This window comes from Lissotriton vulgaris, chromosome 9 (genome assembly GCF_964263255.1).
Source record: "Lissotriton vulgaris chromosome 9, aLisVul1.2, whole genome shotgun sequence".
In the NCBI taxonomy this organism is placed as follows: domain Eukaryota; kingdom Metazoa; phylum Chordata; class Amphibia; order Caudata; family Salamandridae; genus Lissotriton; species Lissotriton vulgaris.
This window is the reverse complement of record NC_141697.1, coordinates 1077120949-1077143303: the sequence shown is the minus strand read 5'-3', so window position 1 is coordinate 1077143303 and position 22355 is coordinate 1077120949. Positions and strand designations below refer to the sequence as shown.

The 22355-nt window shown below is 41.5% G+C and overlaps 1 pseudogene; it reads left to right on the top strand.

Moving 5' to 3' along the window:
• The first annotated feature begins 9504 nt into the window (after positions 1-9504).
• LOC147692840 (interferon-related developmental regulator 2 pseudogene) overlaps positions 9505-22355 on the top strand; it is a 36176-nt pseudogene continuing 23325 nt past the window's right edge.

Below are 22355 nucleotides of genomic sequence, written 5' to 3'. Positions count from 1 at the left end.
GTGAGGTCCAGAGAGTCAATGCCAGGTTTCTTAGTGAGGGGTATCAATAAGGCCTGCTTGAAACTGCTGGGGACTATCCCGGATGTAAGGGAATTGTTAAGCAAAGATATCATGCTATTAGGGATGGCCCGGCCAATTTCCCTCATGATTTGAGGGGGACAAACGTCCATAGGGGATCCTGATTTGACTCTAGTCAATAAATCTAAAAAAACTTTCAGATCAATGGGAGGAAAATAATGTAATGTTAAAGGATTAAAAAAAATATCATCCACAGGGGCGCAAACTGGAAGTGTGGATATATTCTGCTTAATCAGTAGTATCTTTTCACTGAAAAAATCATTCAAGGAGTTGCTTGTGAGGGAACTACCGGAGGAGAGGTTCTGTCATCATTACATAATTCATTCACTATTCTAAAAATTTCTTTCGACTTGTTGGTAGAATTTAAAATTTTTGTTGAGAAATAAGCGGTCTTATGATTATGTAAAATTTTTTGGTATGCTTTCCTGGCTAGGCAGTAGGTAGCCCTAGCTTGAGGGCAATACTGAGATCGCCATGTTCTTTCGTGTTGCCTCACTTCCAATTTTTTTTATTTTTTTTTAGCTCAGGTGTGAACCATTTGTGAGCGTCCGAGCTCCTGGAGCTACAAAGACGAGTGGAAGGGGCATAGATATTGATGGCTGTAGTTAGCCATTCTTTAAACCTAAGGTCAGCTACCTCCACATTAGTACTCTGTAGGGGAAGGGAAGTATTTAAAAAGTTTAAGAAAGCTGACATATCCATGGAAGTCCATTTCCGAGTGGTCTTATTGGTTTGCAGCTTAAATTGAATAGTTTTGTCTAAATGAAAAGAGAAACTTATGCTATAGTGGTCAGACCAGCTACAAGGTTTTATAGCAATAGAAGATATTGGTAAGTTCGAGGACCAGATTTGATCGAGACTATGACCTTTCTGATGAGTCTCGGTATGAATGTGTTGTATCAAATTAATGTCGTTAAAAAGGTCCTTCATCTCTGCTGCTTGAGGGTCTAACAATGTGTTATCACACCAAAAATTGAGGTCCCCAACCAAAAGTAGTTTGGAGTGGTTTGTAACCCGCAGAGCCAATTGCTCTGCTAGAGTTGAAGGAAATGTGGCCATAGTTTGAGGTGGACGATACAATAGCACCAATACAAGTGTTCCATTAGGAGTGTCTAATTTAGCAACTATATTTTCTGTATATTTTCTGTATTGGGCAGAGATAAAGATGTTAGTTGTCTAAGCTGGTGTTTTTTATTAACAATGATGGTCACTCCTCCCCCAGTTTTCCCTCCTGGACGTATTGCTGATAAAATATAATAGTCTGCTGGTAAGGCAGCTAAAATGTCCGGTAAGGAGTCCGGGGTGAGCCAAGTTTCGGTCAGTAACATCATATCAGGTTGTGTGTCAGTTAGTAGCAGAAAAATGTCCGTCTGATGTTTAGTCATGTTTAGTCATGGAGCGAGTGTTTAGATAAATGCACCTAAAGTTGCAGGTTGCGCTGGGTGTGGTTGTAAGCACCGCATACTTAGGAGCGGGGTCAGCAATAAGATTGACGGGATTGCTGATACCAAAGCGAGATATTCGTTTTATCGTGTTAAGAGGAACGGGGGGACACATCATAGAAGTAGGTCGTAACGCTTGTAAATCAGCGGATGTGTATGTATAGGAGCTAACAGTATCCTTAGCCCCTAGTCCCGGACGCTCACGGACTCCGGCGCGCCTCCGTCGCGCCCGCTGCGCTCGTCCGCTGCGCTCCCTCCAACACATCACGTTTTATGGGAAGGAGCCTTCAGCAACTGGACCGCTGCCTCAGGTCCCAGTGCTCTCTGACTCCTCCCAATATGGCGCCCGCTCTCACCACCAGACCGGCACCAGGAGCCGTGGTAGGTGAGCCGCCCTCCACTCAATCTGCAGAGGAGCCGCGGTGGACCGGGTCAGAGGGGCTGCTGACTGAAGGTAGGAAAAAGGTGGCGCTAGTAATCAGCAGCGCTGCATGCCTTTAAACACAAAAATACTCCAACAGCATTCAAGAGAATCTCTAATTAAAAGTTACCGTTTTGGTCACAGTAAATCAATTAAACATAAAATAGTGCAGGTATACACAAGTGCGTGATTTAAAACGCGATTCTCTAAGGTTTGCCCTTATGCGATGTCTCTCTTCAAATGGCGCCGGGATGCTGCCACCAACCCGGAATCCACGAGGGAGAAAGCGTCTCCCTATCGTTTTATGGGAAGGAGCCTTGAGCAACTGGACTGCTGCCTCAGGTCCCAGTGCTCTCTGACTCCTCCCAATATGGCGCCCGCTCTCACCACCAGACCGGCACCAGGAGCCGCGGTAGGTGAGCCGCCCTCCACTCAATCGGCAGAGGAGCCGCGGTGGACCGGGGCAGAGGGGCTGCTGACTGAAGGTAGGAAAAAGGTGGCGCTAGTAATCAGCAGCGCTGCATGCCTTTAAACACAAAAATACTCCAACAGCATTCAAGAGAATCTCTAATTAAAAGTTACCGTTTTGGTCACAGTAAATCAATTAAACATAAAATAGTGCAGATATACACAAGTGCGTGATTTAAAACGCGATTCTCTAAGGTTTGCCCTTATGCGATGTCTCTCTTCAAATGGCGCCGGGATGCTGCCACCAACCCGGAATAAGTAAAGGTAGTGATTGGGAGAATGAGGGAGGTCTGAAGAGAGGGAGCCAAGAAAAACTAGTGAGGGTGAAAAGGGAACCTGAAAGTGGAAAATCTTTTGAATTTGCCGCCAAACCAACTGCCAGAACTGGGAAGTAGGCGGGCATTCAAACAACATATGTTTAAGATCAGCAGAAGGGCAGGGACAAGACCAACAGGTAGAAGGAGTGTCTGGTGAAAAATGGGACAAAGCAAGTGGAGTAAATAAAGTTGTGTGATAATTGAAAAATAAAGTTTGGGTAGTGTTAGCAGCTCTAGAGGTCTTATGAAGTTTAGTCCAAATTTTATCCCAAAAAAGTACAGGCCAATTCTGAGAAAAAACCAGCTCCCATGCAACTTCAATGCAAGATTTTAACCTATCAGTAATAAAACGGAAAGAGTTATATAAAGCAGATGGAGAAGGAGAAGACTCCAGTAAAAGGGAAGTGGGTCTGCGATCTAAAGGAATATCGTTGGAGGATGAAAGAGATAGGAGAGCAGGACAGGGTAAAGGTAATTATATTGCAATTGGGCAGAAGCAGGTAAAGAGAAAATAGATTGAAGATCCTGGAAGGAGAGAGGCGTATCTTGAGAGAGTAATTGAGAGATCCAACATATTCCTCGAGAGTGCCAAGTTTTCCAATAAATAGTACGATTACGGATTTTGAGATGAGAGTTATTCCAAATAGGTTGTTCGTGAGTGGAGAGGAGGGATGGATAGGATGAAGTTAAGTAAGGAGAAAGAAGATTTTGAGAATGTGAAAGAATAGGCAAGCGAAGACGAGTTAAAGAGGATGTAAAGGACAAAAATTCACGGAAGGTAAAAGGAGAGATGAAAGAGGATTCCATGCTTAGCCAGACAGGGGGATACTGAGGCAGAGTAGATGAAAACCAGCAAGTCGATTGCTTCATGGAAAAAGCACAGTGATATTGTTTGAAGTCAGGAAAACGCACTCCAGATTGAGCTTTGTCTTTCCGCAAAGAAGCAAGAGCTATTCGAGGATGTTTACCGTTCCATGGGAATTTTAGTAATAAAGAGTCAATTTTCTTATAGGAAGAAAGTGGAATGTGTAAAGGAAGCATGGAAAGAGTATAGAGAAGCAAGGGAGATAGCATCATCTTTATAGAGTTGAGTCGACCCCACCAGGACAAAAAGAGTGGATGCCAACGATTGATAGCCATGTCCATTTTCTTGTAAATATAATCAAAGTTTAATTTGAGAGTATCAGATAATAAAGGAGCAAACCAAACCCCTAGGTATTTGATTTTAGATGGTTGCCATGAAAAACCTGTACAAAAAAAGAGATGCTTCTGACAAAGAGGATTCAAAGGTAAAATTTCACACTTGTCGGCGTTTAAGCGATATCCGGAAACTGCAGAGAAGGATGAGACCTGTTTAAGAAAAGAGGGAATAGAGGTGATAGGGTTGTAGCAATAAAAAAGAATATCGTCGGCATAAACAGAGAGTTTGACTTGTTGGGAACCAAAGTGAAAACCAGAGATAGTGTCATCTAAATGAATTTTAGTAAGGAAGGGTTCTAAAGCTAAAACAAAAAGTAAGGGTGAAAAAGGGCAACCTTGTCGAACCCCTCTGTGCAAAGAAAAATAATCTGAGGACATCCCATTAACAAAAATAGAGGCTTGAGGGTCAGAGTAAAGTAAAGAAATAATAGAAATTAATTTAGGAGGGATACCAATCCAACGCAAAACCTGAAACATGAAGTCCCACCCAATCCTGTAAAAAGCCTTCTCCGCGTCTAGGGAAATAGCTGCAAAAGGAAGAGTCAAGGAAGAATATTTGCTAAGAATGTTAAGAAAAACCCGGGAATTATCAGAGGAGAGACGCCCCTTGACAAAACCAGATTGTTCTGGGCCAATTATATCTGGTAAAAGAGAATCCAAGCGAAGTGCTAATATCTTCGCTAGAATTTTGTAATCAGTGTTAACTAAAGATATTGGTCTATAATTTTTGCACAAGGAGTGATCTTTATCTTCTTTTGGAATTAAGCAAATTAAGGCTTGTTGAAAAGAACCGCTAGATGAACCGGCATCAGAGAAAGATTGAAATAAGAGTAAGAGTTTAGGAAGAAGGAGAGAAGCAAAGTGGCTATAAAATTCAATAGTAAACCCATCAGGGCCAGGAGATTTACCATGACGAAGTTTAGATACTGCATGAGAGATTTCAGAAAGCGAAATGTCCTGTTCCAAAGCGTGAAAGTCAACATGTGAAACTGAGGGAGGTGGAAGAGATTGAAAGTAATAAAAAGATGGTCAGGCGTTGGAACCTGTTCTGGGGTATAAAGAGTATCATAAAAATTGGCAAATTCAGTGAGAATTTCTTTATCTTTAAATGTAGATTCACCAGAAGAGGTTTTGATAGATTGAATTTTTGTGCGTTCTTTACGAATCTTTAAGTAATTGGCCAAAAGCTTCCCCATTTTATTCTTACCCCCATAGTGTCTAGAGCAGGGGTCTTCAAACTGTGGCGCCCGACCCCCAGGGGGGCTGTGGAGTGATAGAAAGTGGTCCCACATTCCAGGTCACACTTCTGTCTATTATTACTATTTCCAAAAAGGTGTCCTGGTGCTCATAACCATCTGCTGGCTGAAATGGCAAATAAGAAACACACAGAAGGGGAAGGAGAACCAGCCAAATGGGGTAACCTACAGGGTATAGGGCTAGGTTTTTATAGCTTCCTAAAGGATAATAGATTAAGGGTGGAGCGAAGAAAAGGTGGGTGAAAGTTCCATAACTGTGCGGCCCGCACCAAAACAGTGAGGCCGACTATTCATGTTTTTTGAATTAGGGAACAATAAGAAGATTGGCACAGGCCGAGAGGAGAATACGGGTATGCCCGGTGAGGAGAGATGAGAGGGTGAGAGTAGATGGGATGAGAGAGGACAGCATGGGAGCGAGAGAATTAGATTTAAGAGGTCAGGGATGAGGAGAAATGGGAAGTGCTGAAGAAGTGCAGAAACGCAAGGGGAGAAGTGAGTGCGAGCGAAAGGTGAGGGCACAGAGGAGGGATACTGTTAAACGGTGAGAGAAGATAGCGGAGTGATGATCTGTGACATAAACAGAGAATTTGGTACGACGTGGGTGAGGGACAACAGCGATGAGGGAAGAGAGGGAGTACTGAGGTGGGTGCTGAGGGACGTTGGTTAAAGAAGGTGCTGAAGAACAAAGGGGAGATGTGAAAGATGAATGGTGGACTGGAGAGGTGTAAGATACAAATAGACAGAAATTTGAAGGAAGAGAATTGAGTTGAATGAGAGGTGCTGAGGGGAGAGAGAGGTGATGTGTCCAGAGAGGCCATGAGATAAATTTGAGAGAGGAGGGCAGTGAAAAGGCAGAATGGCAAGAGGTGATTAAACATGAAGTGAGAGGTTGAATGGGGAGACTTCAGAAGTTGTAAAAAAGGGTGAAAGAAAATGGCTTGCAAAGTGAGAGGGATCCAGGGTTGGAAGCGGAGAGTGGGATGGAAGGTAGGGGGTGAGAGGAAAGTGGCATGGGTAAACTGCTTAACTCTGCATAAGGCTGCCAGGGTTTTAAGGGACCCTGCTTCTCCCAGCCAGGGCCAGGTTAGCTTCTAATGTGGCAGCACGTATTCCTGTGGAGTAGAAGGCCAATCACAAAGGTTGACTAGAAATCTTTCTCTTGTTTATTGCTGTATTTTCATTATAAACTGGTACTGATGAGATTAAATCCTTCCTCAGTGTTACTGTGTGTAAAAATGTCAAAATAATGAAGCAATACTATCCCAAAATATGCAGCATCACAGAGCATTATTTATTTTTTCTTACCATATAATTTAGTCAAGCCTGCTGCATAATTTGGTCCTCACCTGCCTCATAATTCCAGTAGCTCCGCCTATCGGTTTAGAATTGTTTGTCTGGAGGGGGTCCTTATGCCTAAACATTTTGACTTGGGGGGGTCTCGGCATCCAAAAGTTTGAAGACCTCTGGTCTAGAGTTACATTTTAGCAGAAGATTAGAAGCAGCGTCTGTAGTGAATTTGTTAAAAGAGATTTTTGCTTCAATAAGAGCTTTAAGGGAAGAATCAGATTTAGAAGCATAATAAGCAAGTTCAAGAGCTTAAATGTCAGCCAAAATTTTCTCCGACTTGGCCTCTCGAAGTTTCTTCCGCCGAGATACAAAGTTAATAATAAAACCCCTAGAGGCTGCTTTGAATGAATCCCAAACCATACCAAAAGGGGAGTCAGGGGTTTGATTTAAAAGAAAAAATTCCTTGGCAAAGGCAGTGAATTCGGAACAAAAGGAGGGTTCCAAAAGTAAAGCATTATTAAACCGCCATCTGCCAGAGTGAGGAGAGAATGGGAGAAGGTCAAGGTCTACAAACACTGGGGCATGATCGGAAAGTAAAATGGAGCCAATTTCAGAACGAATAGCATGTTGAGACAAGGATTTACTGAGAAATATATGGTCAATGCGGGATTGGGATTGATGAGGAGGGGAGAAAAAACTATATTCTCTAACATTAGGATTGCATAGTCTCCTAATATCTACTAAGGCATTGTTTTGAAAGGAGTTCACAAACTGTGTGTGCATTCTAGAGGGAACAAAAGTGACTTTCGAGGGACGGTCAAGGAAGGGATCAACAATCTGATTACAGTCTCCACCGAGAAGTATGTAATCTCCAGAAAGGGAAGACAGCTTGGAAGAGATAGCAGGCCAAAAGGATCTATCGATCCCAGTAGGAGCATACACATTAAATAAGGTGAGTGGGATGTTATCGATGAGTATGTTAACAATGAGCCAACGACCATCAGCATCACATTCATGGGTAATCGAGGAAACATTTAACTTTGAATGTCACAAAAGTACAACACCATTTTTCTAGACGTCGTAGGAGAACATAGAACATGACCCACCCAAGAACGTTTAAGTTTCAAAGCCTCCGGCTCAGCAAGATGAGTCTCTTGAAGGAAGGCAACATCAGTTTTTAGTCTTGCTAAATGTGAGAGAACCCTCTGTCGTTTAATGGGATTGTTTAATCCCTTGACGTTCCATGTCGTTACACGGAACGAAACAATTTAGAAAAACAACTGAGTGTAACATGCTCAGTAATGCATAAGAAATACAATGGAGAGAGAATAAGAAAAATGAATAGGAAAAAAGAACAAAGAAGGAGATAAAGAGAAGATGAGAAAGGAAGGAAAAAGAGGAAACAACTAGTACAAAGGTAAGACTGAATCCAAAAAGGGAAGAAATAAGAGAAAGGGAGAAACCATGAGAAATGCAAGAAAGAGTTCAAGGGTGAGAGGGAGAGATAGAGAGGACAGAGACAAAATTATACAAAAAGACAGTACAAGTCCAAAACGAACGACTGAAAGACATACTTACGAAACGGAAAATCCAGAACAGGGATCGGGATGGTGGTGGCGGGAGACGACGGCAACAACAACCAGAGCCGGCATCGAGCCTCTATTACCATAAATCCAATGGGTAAGGTAAAAAGACAATAGGAGACATCAGGATAAAGATGAGAAGGGACATATCTGAAGAAATGAGAGAAAACATTAGGGAAAATACAAGGATTTATAACAAAAGACAATCATTCGAACAGAAACGGTAAGGAAAACATATTATGCAACGCAATGAAGAAAACAGAACTGCAATGTAGTGAAATCAATAAAGCAATGAACAGCAAAGTCACTCATCCAGGCTTGGAGGTATCCATAACATCTGGACTCTGCTGACAAAGGAAAGCTTGCAAGGCCGCAGGATCTTCATACGTGGTTGTTCTGTCTTTATAGGTGACCTTGAAAAGACATGGATGTAAGAGACCATACCTGGCACCAAGGGCTCTTAACTGCGGCCGTAAGTCCAAAAATGTTTTCCTCCGATTTGCTGTGGCCTTGGAGATATCCTGGGAGAGATAAAGGCGATGACCTTCCCAGATAATCTGTTTTTTTAGCTTGGTGGCTGAAAGGACCTGCAAGGGATCCGTACACTGCAAAAACAGCATAATCACACCCCTAGGCCTGGAAGCAACCTTAGGACCGAGACGATGGGCTCGCTGGATGTTAATGGAAGATAAGGCCGGAGTGTCTAGAATCTTTGCAAGGAAAGATTGGAAGAAGATGGTAGGACTGGACCCTTCTGTAAGCTCCGGAAGACCATATAAGTGTAGGTTGTTCCTTCGATTTCTATTTTCCAAATCCTCTGTTTGACGCCTCAGCAGAAGAATCTCAGCTTCTATTGAAGGAATGCGGGAGGAAGCAGAATGAAAAGAGTCCGAGGATTGCTCCAAAATCGTGACACGTGAATCCAGAGATGACCATTTCTGCTGCATGGCCTGCATATTTTTTGTGGTTGCTTCCATAAAAGGCTTGAAGGCCCGCAATTCTTCCAGGATAAGATCTATAGAGGATGAAGCGTTGCTCCCAGGGGATGGCAGGTCCTTCTTCAGACGTTTGGATGAAGTCAAAAAAGATTGCACCTTCCCTCCATTTTGAGCCTTAGGGATAGCCCCATGGGCAGAGTCCGACTTCGAAGATTTACCCTCTTCCATTTCCTGGGTAGGTGAGTCGAAGTCAGAACCAATGGGTAACTTTGGTAAATTGGTGAGTTTCAAAGTGCGAAGCTTCCCCATGTAAGGCAGCCAGAATAGTGAAGGTGAAGGCAAAAAGTCAATATTGAGTATGGAGTCTTCCTGACAGGGAAAAGTACATGAAGAACAGTAATATAAAGAGTCAGCACGAAGGCATGGCTAGAGGAGGGAGTAAACCACAGATCAATAGCAGGTATTAGGCCAGGCAGAAGATCATGTCAGAGTGATAGAGCAACTCAAACGGACCATGAGGTAAGGTACAATAAATTGATAATGAACATACACAAGGAGAGGAAAGTCGCTGGAATAAATATAGCCGCATTCAGCATCGCAGGAGTTCTTAAAAAGAACAATGACAAACCTCCAAGCAGGAAATAAGAATGAGAAAAGCCATATGAAAAAGTGGAAGGAGCATCGCTTAATTCCCTGAAGCAACTTGTGAAGGAGAACCTCCTGACGCAGTACTCCAATGCATGACAAGCGAGAGGGTGAAGTCAGATACAAAGGAGTTTTGCATGAGTTGAAGTCAAACTAAGTCTAAGCTATGACGTAGAAAGGCAAAACAGTGAGGCAGTGAAGCAATGAAGCAGGAGGGCGATGAGGTGAATTGCTGCAGTCACAAAATGGCGTCAGAAATCATAATGGGAAGTGCGCGAGATATAGAGCGCCTTAGAAATCAATTCCCAGCTGAAAGCGGCTCACCATTGATAGACCGTGCAGGAAGTATCATCCGTTGAAGGAAGATGAGGCAAACAAATTCAGAGGCATATAAGCCAGCCGCCTCCGAGAATCGCAGCCGGCGCACAAAATGGCGGCCACAGCCGCGAAAACGGGACTCCCTTGCAGCCGCCGAGTAAAGTCGCGTAACCGGGAAACAATGAGGGCGCTAGGCTCTCCTCATGTTCCGGTTCGCGGGACACGTTTCATTTCAGCTGCAGACACAGGTAAACTGTCCCAAATGTGTCGATGTTGCGGAACGACGCCGGAGCTCCGGGATTATGCCGCCATCTTGGCCCGCGTCCAAGCCACACCTACTTATCCTATTTCAATGCTATCTCTAACGAATGGTAAGTGGTGATTATTAAAGCATTTAAAAACAAATTATTCACTTTTCATATCTAGGAAAACATTTAAATGTTTGCATCTTATATTATTTACAATGTATTCCTTGTCATATAAATCATATTTCAACAGTTATTAACTACCCTAGTCAACCACTGACAAATGTTAGTTATTTATTCACTCTTTTTTCGTAGAACTGTTTTGTTTTTCTTCGTTATAATAGCTAAAGCTCTAGTTTCTAGTGGAAAAATAAATTTCATTAACTAGTTCCACAGTGTTTCCTCTTTCAATTTTGTGGATTATTACTATAAAGGAAAGCATGGCAATGGATGGTGTGTGGTGGCAAAACCATACCTCAATATGTCAGGACACGCCAATATTTGTTAACCTGATATTTTACCTCATGAGGTTCTCCCACGAGGAAAAAATTAGTAAAAGGGAAACCCACCCAGCATCAGCTTTGCAGGGTATCAAAACAAAGTAACTGAGACCACTCAATAACTGAGTTCTAGGTAAGGAAAAAGTTACAAAGTTTTTTTACAAAAATCTCAAAATCATGCGGTACAGAATAAATGCTATAAAGACTCAAAGTGCAAAATAAGTACAAAGTAGGTAAAAACCGAAATCATTCTAAGTCCCAAATGAGCTGCAAAATCAAGAAATGATTGGACAGCATACCTATTGGAGAAAAAGAAAAGTCTTCTAAAACCACAAAATTGTGAATGGGAAAGTCCTCTGGCTACCCTCAAATCCAAAGGGTTGTTATACACAATTCTTGCATAGAAAATTAGTAAATAGCACAGATTCAGTATGGCAAGGTCCCATGGAACAGTTCTTTGGCAAATCAGAGTGATTCATATCAGCAGTCTTATCTGTTAGCACTATCCCCTTTCTATGAAAACATCCTGCTTTTCCGTGTGAATGTGCAAGATCAGGCTAAACTATGGAAACACAGAATCCTAGAATGTTGCAATTTACTTAGTACACTAAAGGTCTATAAATACTCCTTAGTATTCGTGACTGTTACGAAAACATTATATAAGTTGTCTTTGCTTTTGCTGAGCCTGTTGGTAGGTAAAATGCATATGGTAACCTGATGATAGAGGGTGAATGCAGGAGTATGAAACAGAGACAGAACCCGTTTCCATTATATCCAATGTGGAGTTTTTACCAAAATGTTGCATAAATAAATCACATTAATAGACACACTTCTATACATTATATTATATTATTTGCCCCCTAAAATCATGAACTTTAAAAATAATTCTAACAGGGGCTAGTGGTTAAAAAGGGGTTGGAGACTGAAAATTTATAAAAGTTGAATAAACAGAAGAGGAACAACTAAATGTGTTGGTACATGAAGAAGGAAAGAAGGAAGGGAGGGCAGGGGTAAGCTAAAAGTCAGACAGTGATGAAGGAAGTAAGGAGGAGGGGGAGGAAAAGCAATGGAGAGAAAAGGATAAAAGGTATGCCCTTGGTGCCTATAACACAGCCAGTACTATGATCATGTTGTTTCGGAATTGCCAGCATCTAATCAAATGATTTAAACATGTCAACCATTAGCACAGTGAGCACCACTATTCATCTGCTCCTGCTCTGTGCCAGTCATATGCCCACTATTTACATTTATGATGAAGGTTTGGTCAACTGTCAGTCTCCCTATGCTGTTATTTTCTACTTCTTTGGAGTGCTATCTGTTTAAGAGGAATTTTGTTTGTAGTGCTCGGCAGGGGCAGCTCCTCCATGTGGGCAGAGGAGCGTCACCCCGCTGCTTTCTCTCTGTGCGAGAAGTAGAAACATAAAATTGTATTGTAAATATAATTTTATGTTTCTGCTTCTTGAACTGTGAGAAAGCAGGAGGTTTAGGTTGGGGGCAGGAGGTTGGGCGGTCCGACTCAAGTGCAGGGGAAGAGTCGCTTGCCTACTGTTGTGGGCGCTGACTGTTTGGTCAGCCCCAGGGCTGACCAAACCAGTCATACACACTCTGCCCTTTTCTCCATGTAGGCTGCATGCAGCCTACATGGAGAAAATGGCCTCCCCTTAAACGCCTGTGCGGTCAGCGTCCCAGCTAATCACAACGCTGCTATTGCAGCGTTGTGATTGGCTTAGGGGAGGAGAGGGAGGCTGCCTTCTTCCTGTGTGGAGGAGAGGACGTGTGCCTACATGGGACTGGACCGGGCTGCTAAGGTAAGTTACATATATTTTATTTATTTAAAATTAACAACCCCTGCATGCGACTCCTCGCCGTGCGACTCCCCATCTTCTCCATCCGCAAGTCATGCCGGCCACAACTGGTGCTCTGTAGAAAAAATGATACCTTAGTAAAAACTCTCCCTTAGCCACACTGCTTCAGGTGCCACTAGGGCTGCTGGAATCCTAAAACAATAATATGTCCATGCTGCTGATGTCACAAAACCAGGTATGTTCATTGTAGCCGTCATTGCACAACTAAACTGTAAGTGATATCACCTAAGATACCCCTTGGCCTAGGCTCGTCATGAGCCGTGGAACGCTCACACGCGGGGCTAATTTCCCCGCTGTGCTGAGCGTTCCATTGCCCGGGTGGGTTCATGACAAGCCCAGGCTCGTCATGAGCACACGAGCACCGTGCTGCATGACGAGCCTGGGCTCGTCATGAGCACAGCGGCGCCGTGCCCGGCCCCCCTCCCCCCGCACCGCGGGGAAATTAGCCCCGTGGTGAAGGGGTTAAGATCAGATTCTGAGGGTGTGGGTTATTACTTTGCATGATCAAGTGGGTTTAATTAATTAATATTGGCTTACAATTTAGAAAACCATAGCCAAAATCACCTCACAACAGCCTATTATAGATATCCGACTGTGGACAACATATAGGAATCATATGCGCTGCCTGGAAATTGGGAGACAAGGTCTGTTATTACATAGAAGGCATCACACATAACCTACATATTGAAGGAACATATTTGATTTACAGATAATCTTATAACATTAGGACAATGTGCAAGACAATAAAATAAGTGTTTGATATGTTGTAAGTCCTGGGGTGATGCAGGATCAAGAAACCTATGGATAGAAATACGACAACACACTTTGAGACACTGCTCCTGCCACTGCTGGTGTTCTGGTGTTAACATGGGCTTCTATGGGAATTAACAAGGGTGTATTATCAATCCCATTATCGCCGTTTTATCTGCAGTTTCCTGCCGATAAAACAGCGATAATTTTAACACTGATCCTTGATAATATGCCCCGTAAGGTTTTAAATCCATGGCTACCAATATTAGTAGATGGGGATTTCAGGGAAAACTCCTGTGTGGCTCCATGTGAACATTCATTTAGTGCTCATGGAACACCCCTCGAAGCAAAGTAGTGCAAAGTAGTTCATAGTGCAACATTGTGTTGCTTTGGAATACTTTCAAATGCAAATCCTTGTTTGTGTTGGATAATAAATCACACCCCAACACTTTGTGCCAGATTTGCGTCACAAAAGTGGCGCAAACTTAGTGGAAAGCTTTGGCAAATCTGTGTTTAAACCTGAAGCTAATATCAAGCAGAAAAGATACTACCACTGCACTGTTTTACATTCAGGATTTCCGGCACTTTAAATGAGCGTAATTATGAAACTTATGAATTTGGAGCGATAGAATGCAAGTGTTACATTTATTCTCAGGGTGGTTTCAGCCTGGCAATAGTCATGACCTTTTCATTGCACTAAAATTATAAATATATAATATACTTGCTTACAGGGACTTTCACCCAGCCCACTTAATCCATGGATTTGTTGTTATGTTTGTCTACTGCATGGTGCAATGGTCAATCCACTTTAGCTGTTGGCTAACACAAACTGTGGAGCGTGGCCCCCGGGGTGTTGTGGATGTGTTCCCGGGGTGGGCGCAAATGGGTCTGCAATTATATGTATATGAAGATAGCCTGGAAGCGTGAAAGGCACCTTTGTAGGTTGTCTTCATTTACATGCAGCAGTCAATGCCCATAAAAGTGTAAGAACATGTACTATTGAGAGATATATGGCAGGATCAGTGAGTGTGAAGTCAAGGTCAAAGAAATGGCTAAAATGAAGAAAAAATTAACATTTTATTGTTTTTGTTCACCTTCCAGTAACTACACATAAAAACATGCACACGCCTCAAATGAAAAATAAATGCAAGTTAAACTAATCAAAAGGAAATATGCTCTTTTACCTTATGAAACCTAAGTTGGCTAATGTGATCACTGCAGATGTCTTTGTGTGTGAAGGGAGAGTCACAGAAATAAATCGTGATTGGTGCAGTGAGGAAAAGTTACTTAATTTGAGTGCTTCAAGGTTCCAGTCTGTAACAGAAAGCTCTGTGAATGTCGTTATTTTAAAATTGTATTACACTGCATAAAACAGGCTTCTGTTTATGAAAAAAACAAGAGCCAGAAGTAAAAAATCGCATGTTTGCGATTTCCTAATATTGAATTTAAGCGATTTACTATTAGGAAATCACAAACTGTTATGTACAACCGCGTGTTCGACACTGTTAACAATTTACAGTAGGGTCGCAAATGGACCTGCCTCAACAATATTCATGAGGCAGGTCGCAATTTGCGACCCATTGTGAATGGCTGCAATCACAGGGATGGTGGCCTGCTAGGGTCAGCAGATCACCAAGTCTATAATTTCTTTTTAAATAAAGCAATATATATTTTTTATAATGCAGCCCATTTTCCTCAAAAATTAAAATGAAAAGCTACATTTTCATTTTTTAATAGCAGGCAGGGATCTTAAAAAATGTTAGTGCCCACATTCACAAACGGAGGGGGGGGGGTCTCTCGAAGACCCTTTCCTGTTTGCAATTTGGATACTACCTACTTGAAGTTGGTGGTAACTGTGAATGTTTTGCGACCTCATTCCCGGTTGCAAAACATTCATACATACCAGTGTTATTCGGTATGCCCTAAACAGCCCCCTTCCTAATACCGAATCGCAAAATGCAATTCGGTAACAAGTTATTGAGTCGCATTTTGAACAAAATGCATTTTACAGGTCACAAACAGCTAGATGGGATATTTGCAACTGGTGAAATGCTTAGTAAATCTGTCCCCAAGCGCTTTAAAAATACACATTTTAGTGATAAGCATCTAGACTATATCTACTTTAATAAGTGCATGTGTCGATCAAAGAGTACACTCCTTTTATCAGGCAAAAATATTACCTCTCTAAAATAATAAATATTTGTCACCATGAAGCTGAGTGACTCCATTAATTAAAAGCTACACTGGCTCCAAAGCAGTTCTTTATATTTGTTGATTAACCATTGCACACATTTACATTTCTTTCAGGTACCAGGCACCTTGATGAGAAGGCATGTTTTTAACATAGATCTCTACTATCTGTTTCACAGCACAGGAGCCCCCCCCACTCTTGCCTTCTGTGAGTGGGCACTAAACCCCAGTTATGGCAATCTTACTTTGAAAAAGAACATGGGGTTGCTTTTCCTTGCTAGCATTAGGGCCCAGGTCACCATTGCTGCGTGCTGAACATGTAAAAAATAATACAATTCCTGTAGGCCTGCAGGTAAAAAATATTCCTGTAATTTTTATAAATGATAAAACATATTTGAGCACATTGGCGGAGTTGGTACCAAATGTTCGATTGATTGGATGGCACTCTCTGTTGAGACTGCTTTGAGGTTATATGAGGAAGAAATGAGAGAAATAGAAACACTAGAACAAGAAACATTGGGAGACACCACGATTAAGGATTCAAAAAAACTGTTAGAAGCAGCAGAAAAAACCATTGCTGATTTCACAATTCACAATACAAATTTAAAAATCACAAAAATGCTAGAGATATTAAAAACTTTAAGTTGGAGGAAGTCTATCCCTTCCTTAAAGAAGATTTTTTTCTAAACAACAATCCTAGCTCACTAAATTTGCAATACAGAGGTAGATCTAGGAACACATTTATCACTTTTTCTGACACCTCTTCAGACTCAGATCAAGGGACAAATAGTGGATATCACCCTTACCCACAATATCCAAGAACAAGACCACCTTTTTTAGGCAGAGGGAGGTTCAGACCATGGGGAGGGGGACCACATAGCAGAGGCTACAATCAACAAGAGGGTTTATACCCGCCACAAGGTCTGTATCAACAAGCAGGACAATATCAGAACAAGAAGCAGAGACCTTCCGGACACGGAAGAAGACATACAGACATTAATACGGTATGAAAATGTGCAAGTGGTAAAAAAAGCTGAATCTATCCCGATTTATTACTTATCTAAATATACTCCAACAAAAGATGAATTATCGGTTTTGGCAAAAGGACTGACATTTGTATCTACCATGCTACAAAATACAATAGATACAAAAACAGAAGTTTTGGGTTTCCTCAGAAAGGTTAGATTGAAGGCCTACTTTTTAGAACGGGAAAGTAATGAACAAATCAATATAAGTGGGCTAAGAAATAAATCAAAATTTTTACCGGAAAGCATTCTTTTTCCTTCAGAGATTTTAGTTTTTGAAAATCAAGTTCTACGTGAATTGGATGAGTTACAAACCAAAATAATTTTTTACAATGTGAATTGCAGTAAATCTGAGATGTTAGCCCTTAAAAATCTGTCCTCCAATCCGGCCGTGACAATCAAACCGGCAGATAAAGGGGGTGGAATTGTCCTGTGGGATACATCCAAATATGATCTTGAAGTAACCGGCCAACTGTCGAATCAACTACACTATAGATCTTTAGAAAATAATCCTACTGTACGGCTTAAAGAATACATTTTTGAAATTACAAAAGAAGGCGTGGTGAAGGTTGGCCACGTAAGAATGAATTTGAATTTTTAAATAGCGATCAAAAGAAAATTCCTAATATCTATGTACTTCCTAAAGTACATAAGTCAATGACCAAACCGCCAGGCAGGCCTATTGTGTCTGCATGTGGCTCTGTTTCAGAGCCATTGGCTAAATATGTGGACACGTTTTTAATCCCTTTGGTAAAGAACACCCCAGCATTTGTCAGAGATACTATGGATTTGATATTGAAGGTAGAGGGATTATTTTATAATCCTGAAAAACAACTCCTTTCTACCTTCGATATCGAATCATTATATACGAACATACCCCAGGATGAAGCCTTGGGAGTGATGGAATATGTCCTGGACTTACGAGATCGTCCCCATCAAGTTCCTACTGAATTCATTACAGCACTGGCCAAACTTTGTTCAAAGAACATTTTTTTTTTTAGTTTTAAAGACAACCTCTACCTTCAAATTTCTGGAGTGGCTATGAGATGTAGTTTTTCTCCGGAAATAGTCAATTTAGTCATGTCTCAATTTGAACAAAAATGGATATATAGCAACATCAACCCATTTAAAAATCATGTGGAATTTTGGTGTTGCTATAAAGATGAAATTTTTAGGATTTGGAACGGGGATGAAACACAGTTAACAGAGTTCCATAATTGGCTTATCTGCCGTACTCAAGAATTTTATTTCACTGTTTCGAGTGACCGAAATCAAATTAATTTTTTGGATGTGTATGTCCAACATGAGGGAGGTCAACAACTAGTTAGTCTGTATACTAAACCCGCAGACCGAAATACACTGCTACATTTTACGAGCAGCCGTCCTCGTACTTTAAAAGAAAATTTGCCTTACGGCCAATTCCTCCGGGTGAGGAGGAAATGTAGTCCAAGAAAGACTACTTTTTGAATGCAGAAAAACTTAAAGAAAAACTTGTGACTCTGGGTTACCCTAAAAGATTAGTGAAGGTGGCTCTCAAAAGGGCTTGGTATACTCCGAGGGAGACGTTATTGGTACCAAAAATCCAAGAAAAGAATGCACAATTGACACGTGTACTTACGTATGATCCAAGAGCTAACAGAGTCAAAAAGTTGATTTAAAAAAACTGGAAATTGGTAGAAACCTTAGGAACCTCTCTTCGCCTTCAAAAAAGGTAAAAATATTCGTCAACAACTAGTGAGAGCAGCCGCCAAAACAGAGCCCCCACCAAGAAATATTAGAGACCTTTTTAAGTTGCCACCTATAGTTGGACATTTTCGGTGTCACAACTGTTTGACATGTGGTTTGACAAAAGATTCAAAAGAAATAGAGATAAATGGTAAAATCCACTATCAGAGGTCTTTCTCGAACTGCAACTCTAAAAACACAATATATTGTTTCAAGTGCCCTTGCAACAAGTTTTATATAGGCCAGACCATCCAAGCCGTAAAAAAACAAATTCTACAACATAAATGAAGGGTAAAATGTAAAACATCGGGGGCTCCTTTGGTGAACCACCATCAAATGCACAATCACTCAGAAAAAGATATGGAGTGGTCAGTACTGTGTACAGTGACGAATATAAGTAGAGATGAGGCAGAGATGAAACTGAACCGACTAGAAGCGAGGCTTATTGAGAAACATCATACAGCAAGGACAGGTCTCAATGAGAGAGATGAAATTTGGGCCCTATACAGCAAGGACAGGTCTCAATGATAGAGATGAAATTTGGGCCCTATTACAATAAGTGTTCTTCCTGTTCTTCCTATTCCTCTTATGTTCCTTATTCATACATGCATTATTTGTATTGTTGATGTCATTATCATTAAAGAATTGAAAAGATTGTGAGAGGTGTAGGCATAACACGGGGCAATAAGGTTGTGTATTGGCAACATGTAGATCTATTTCACGCTGGTTATTTATTTTCCTTTTTTTTATTCCTTTTTTATTCACTTTTTATTCACTATTTATTGTTGTCCTTCTTAATATTATTACTTTGTTCCTCATTATTAGTGATGAGGACCTTCTCGCTCCAAGTATTTATATACAATTTGGAGTTGGACATTGTAGCCATTCGATGTTGATATGCGGAATAGTCCTCTTTCTGTTTTGGTAATGAGACCATCTTCGGGGAAAGGGTGTCGCCCTTAGTCCTGCGTCTGTGTTGTTATAATTCAACTCTTGCGGTAGGTTGCGACCTGGATTTCACTAGAGAGCGCAATGGCGGACCCGGAGTACGCAGGGATTTAACAGAAACTAAAGGTAAATCAGCCCCCCTTGTGGAGTCTATTCGCTATGAATGTTTTTTCGGGAGCCAGAATAGATTGTAATTCTTATTCATATTGACTTGCAGGAATCCTATAATTTAATTACGCAACACCGGTGCGAATGAGTCGGTGATAGTACGAGCCCCCATTCTACTCAAGGAGGGGAAGCTCAAGAGAGACTATTCCGTAATAGATAGACAATGTAAATACATGTTTCGCAAATTGGGCGTTTTCGTTTTGGTTTATTTTTCAGTATCGACAAGTGGTCAAATGAGGCAATATTAGAGACCTTGACTCTGAGAGAGTATGCAAGTGTACGACATCATGGTATGGAATTTAGAGTACCGCCCCACAGCTTAGCGTAATACTGCCCCGTAGCTCGGCATGTGTTTAATTAGTGGGTTAGTATACTGAGATTTATGCCACATTTTGGATAACTATATATATGGATTCATTTTTTCTTTAATTATTTCTTTTTAATCAGGTAGGATTACCTACTCTCAAACATACAGGTATTGGTGTTAAAACGGTAAATATCACCTCAAACCGGCAGCTCCCGACTCTCACATCCGAGAGAAACGGTGGTGGAGGTGGTTTCTCTCGGATGTGAGAGTAGGGAGCTGCCGGTTTGAGATTATCGCTACCAAGTCTGACAATTTACGGCCTGCCCATTTCCGAACTACAGGGAATAACGAACTAAATTGAGGTCCTCTTGAACTAGACCTAGTTCTTCCTCGCCTTCTACCACCGGTACAATGTTCATTGCGTTAACGGACTAGGCACGATTGATTTCGACTGCTCGTTTTGTACCAACTGTTTCTCAACTGAACTTCTCAGTCAGAGCTGAACTTCCCAGTCAGAGGTGTATCGCCCAACTGATCTGGAATTGCTACACCTTCTCATTTTCTTGTGGTGCTTCCCCGTCCCCAGCCCCCCCCCCCCCCCCCCCCAACCGTCCTGAAGAAGACCCGCAGCAGAGGTCGTGACTTTCCCTTATTGCGCCAGGGTTGAAACGTCGACGATCCCCATTTTTATTGTTCAAAGCCTACACCAGACCCTCCCTGTCCCCCTGTATAATATTGTATATATACTGTGTATGGGTAGGCTTTATATGTGCAATGTAAAAATATTTTCTTTGTTGCACTGAATCATTCTAAACCTTTACTTACACCTTTTTTCTCCTCATCACCTGAGCACCAACTTTTCTTTTTTCTTCTTGCTGAAATGAAATTTTATGAAATTGTAAATAAACTGCAGTAGAATTTGTCGTGATACTGTTGTGTTGGGTTTTTGCATTTATAGCTGAATTAGCTAATTATACATCTCCATGTGTTTGTGTGTTCAGATTAAGTCTGACTATTTGTTGACTGTGAAGAAGTAATACTCACATCATTTGCAGTGTTTAAAAATTGTGTCTAGGACCACTTTCTTTATATATATATACATTTACCCAGGTCCTATTGATTTATTGGGTTTACCCCATTGTTTTCAATGGTCAGGGCTAAGTGCGCATGTCAGCTGTAAACAGGAAAGTACTATTAGCAGAGTTCTGGGGACTGTCCGACTGCGCACGTTTGAGGGGCGCTTTACATCTCAGTCCCCTTCAAACATTTGCAAGCCATAGACATGCTGGTCATGCCCAAATCAGCGCAGCATGTCTGAAGAATGAAGCTTGCTCGGGCAGCCCGCTATCCAAGCACTCTATCAGTAGACAGGTTGGAGCAGGGAGAAGCAGGTGCAGACCTAGCCCTATACCGACGGGAGTTCAACAGGCCCACTTACAGTTGCATAGGAGCCCACAGCTCAGCCTGCCAGATACCTACAGAGCCGTTGAGTTCCAGCAAGCACTAAAGGTAAACAAAACATGACGCTTTTTGGCCGTATATTACAAAGTCATCTGATCTCCAGTGCATAACGTTTCCTGTAACTGCTGTAGGTGCCTTTCGATGTTTCCTTACTTATAGCATTCTCTCCCTCAAATCATGTTTTATTGTTACCATGCACCAGTAACTACTCCTGAGACATACTCCGACCTTCAAATCGGAAGACACCGATTCTAATTTCTGTGCTCCACTTGGCCAAATGTTGTGATTCTTGGCAAATTCTCTGCTTCAAGTTCATTGTCTGCAAATGATCACGAAGAGGCCATCCCTTCTCACCTCTCTTTCAGCAAGAAACAGAAAAAACTTTTCATTTGTCAGTGCAGTATATTCGAGATTTGTCAGTACCATGAACCCCTTGGTGTATACATGCTCTGCCAAAAACCCTAAATTAAATAATAATAACAAATATTATTAAAAAGCAACATTCAGGCTGGGATAAGATGTTCAAAAATAGACTTAGATCGAGATTTGTACACATATCTGACCGAAAGGCCCCAGAGTTACGCACTTTTATAATACTTGCTCCAAATCACATACTGGAAAGGGTAGAGATGCCATGCCAGTGACAAACTGTGCACTATAAAAATCGCAACAACGTCATTACTACAATTATAAATGAGGGAAAACGCCCAGGTGTTATTACTTGGTAAAACGAGTTGCTATAACGTAAGTATTTGTAGGTATTAATGGTCACCCACTTGGGCCTCTCAGACTATCGAATAGTAAGATGTTTTTTGTTACCTTCTTCAAGGATAATCGACCTTTGAAAGATGAAAAGCTGAGTGGATAAGGCAGAATCAACAGATTTGTCTTGCTTGTGCATAGTCCACCAAGCTACCAGACCCAGTTTGTGCACTAAAGAATGTCCACTTAAAAGAAAAACGCTACAATTACATGTTAAACCTTTTAAAAACATCCTTTCACTATTGAAATACCCTAGAAAAAAAGTGTGTGCACTTCAGTTGTTCTAAAAGGCACCCTAGGGCTATACTGCTGGAACAGAGTTTTAACAACTCGAAACATCTTCTCCGGGATGCACTGCAAGTGCAAAACTTGGTTTACCAACTCAAAACGTCAGTCTATGGCTGCACAGCTAGTGTAAAAGTGTTTTACCAGTTCAAAAATATTTGCAGGCCCAGA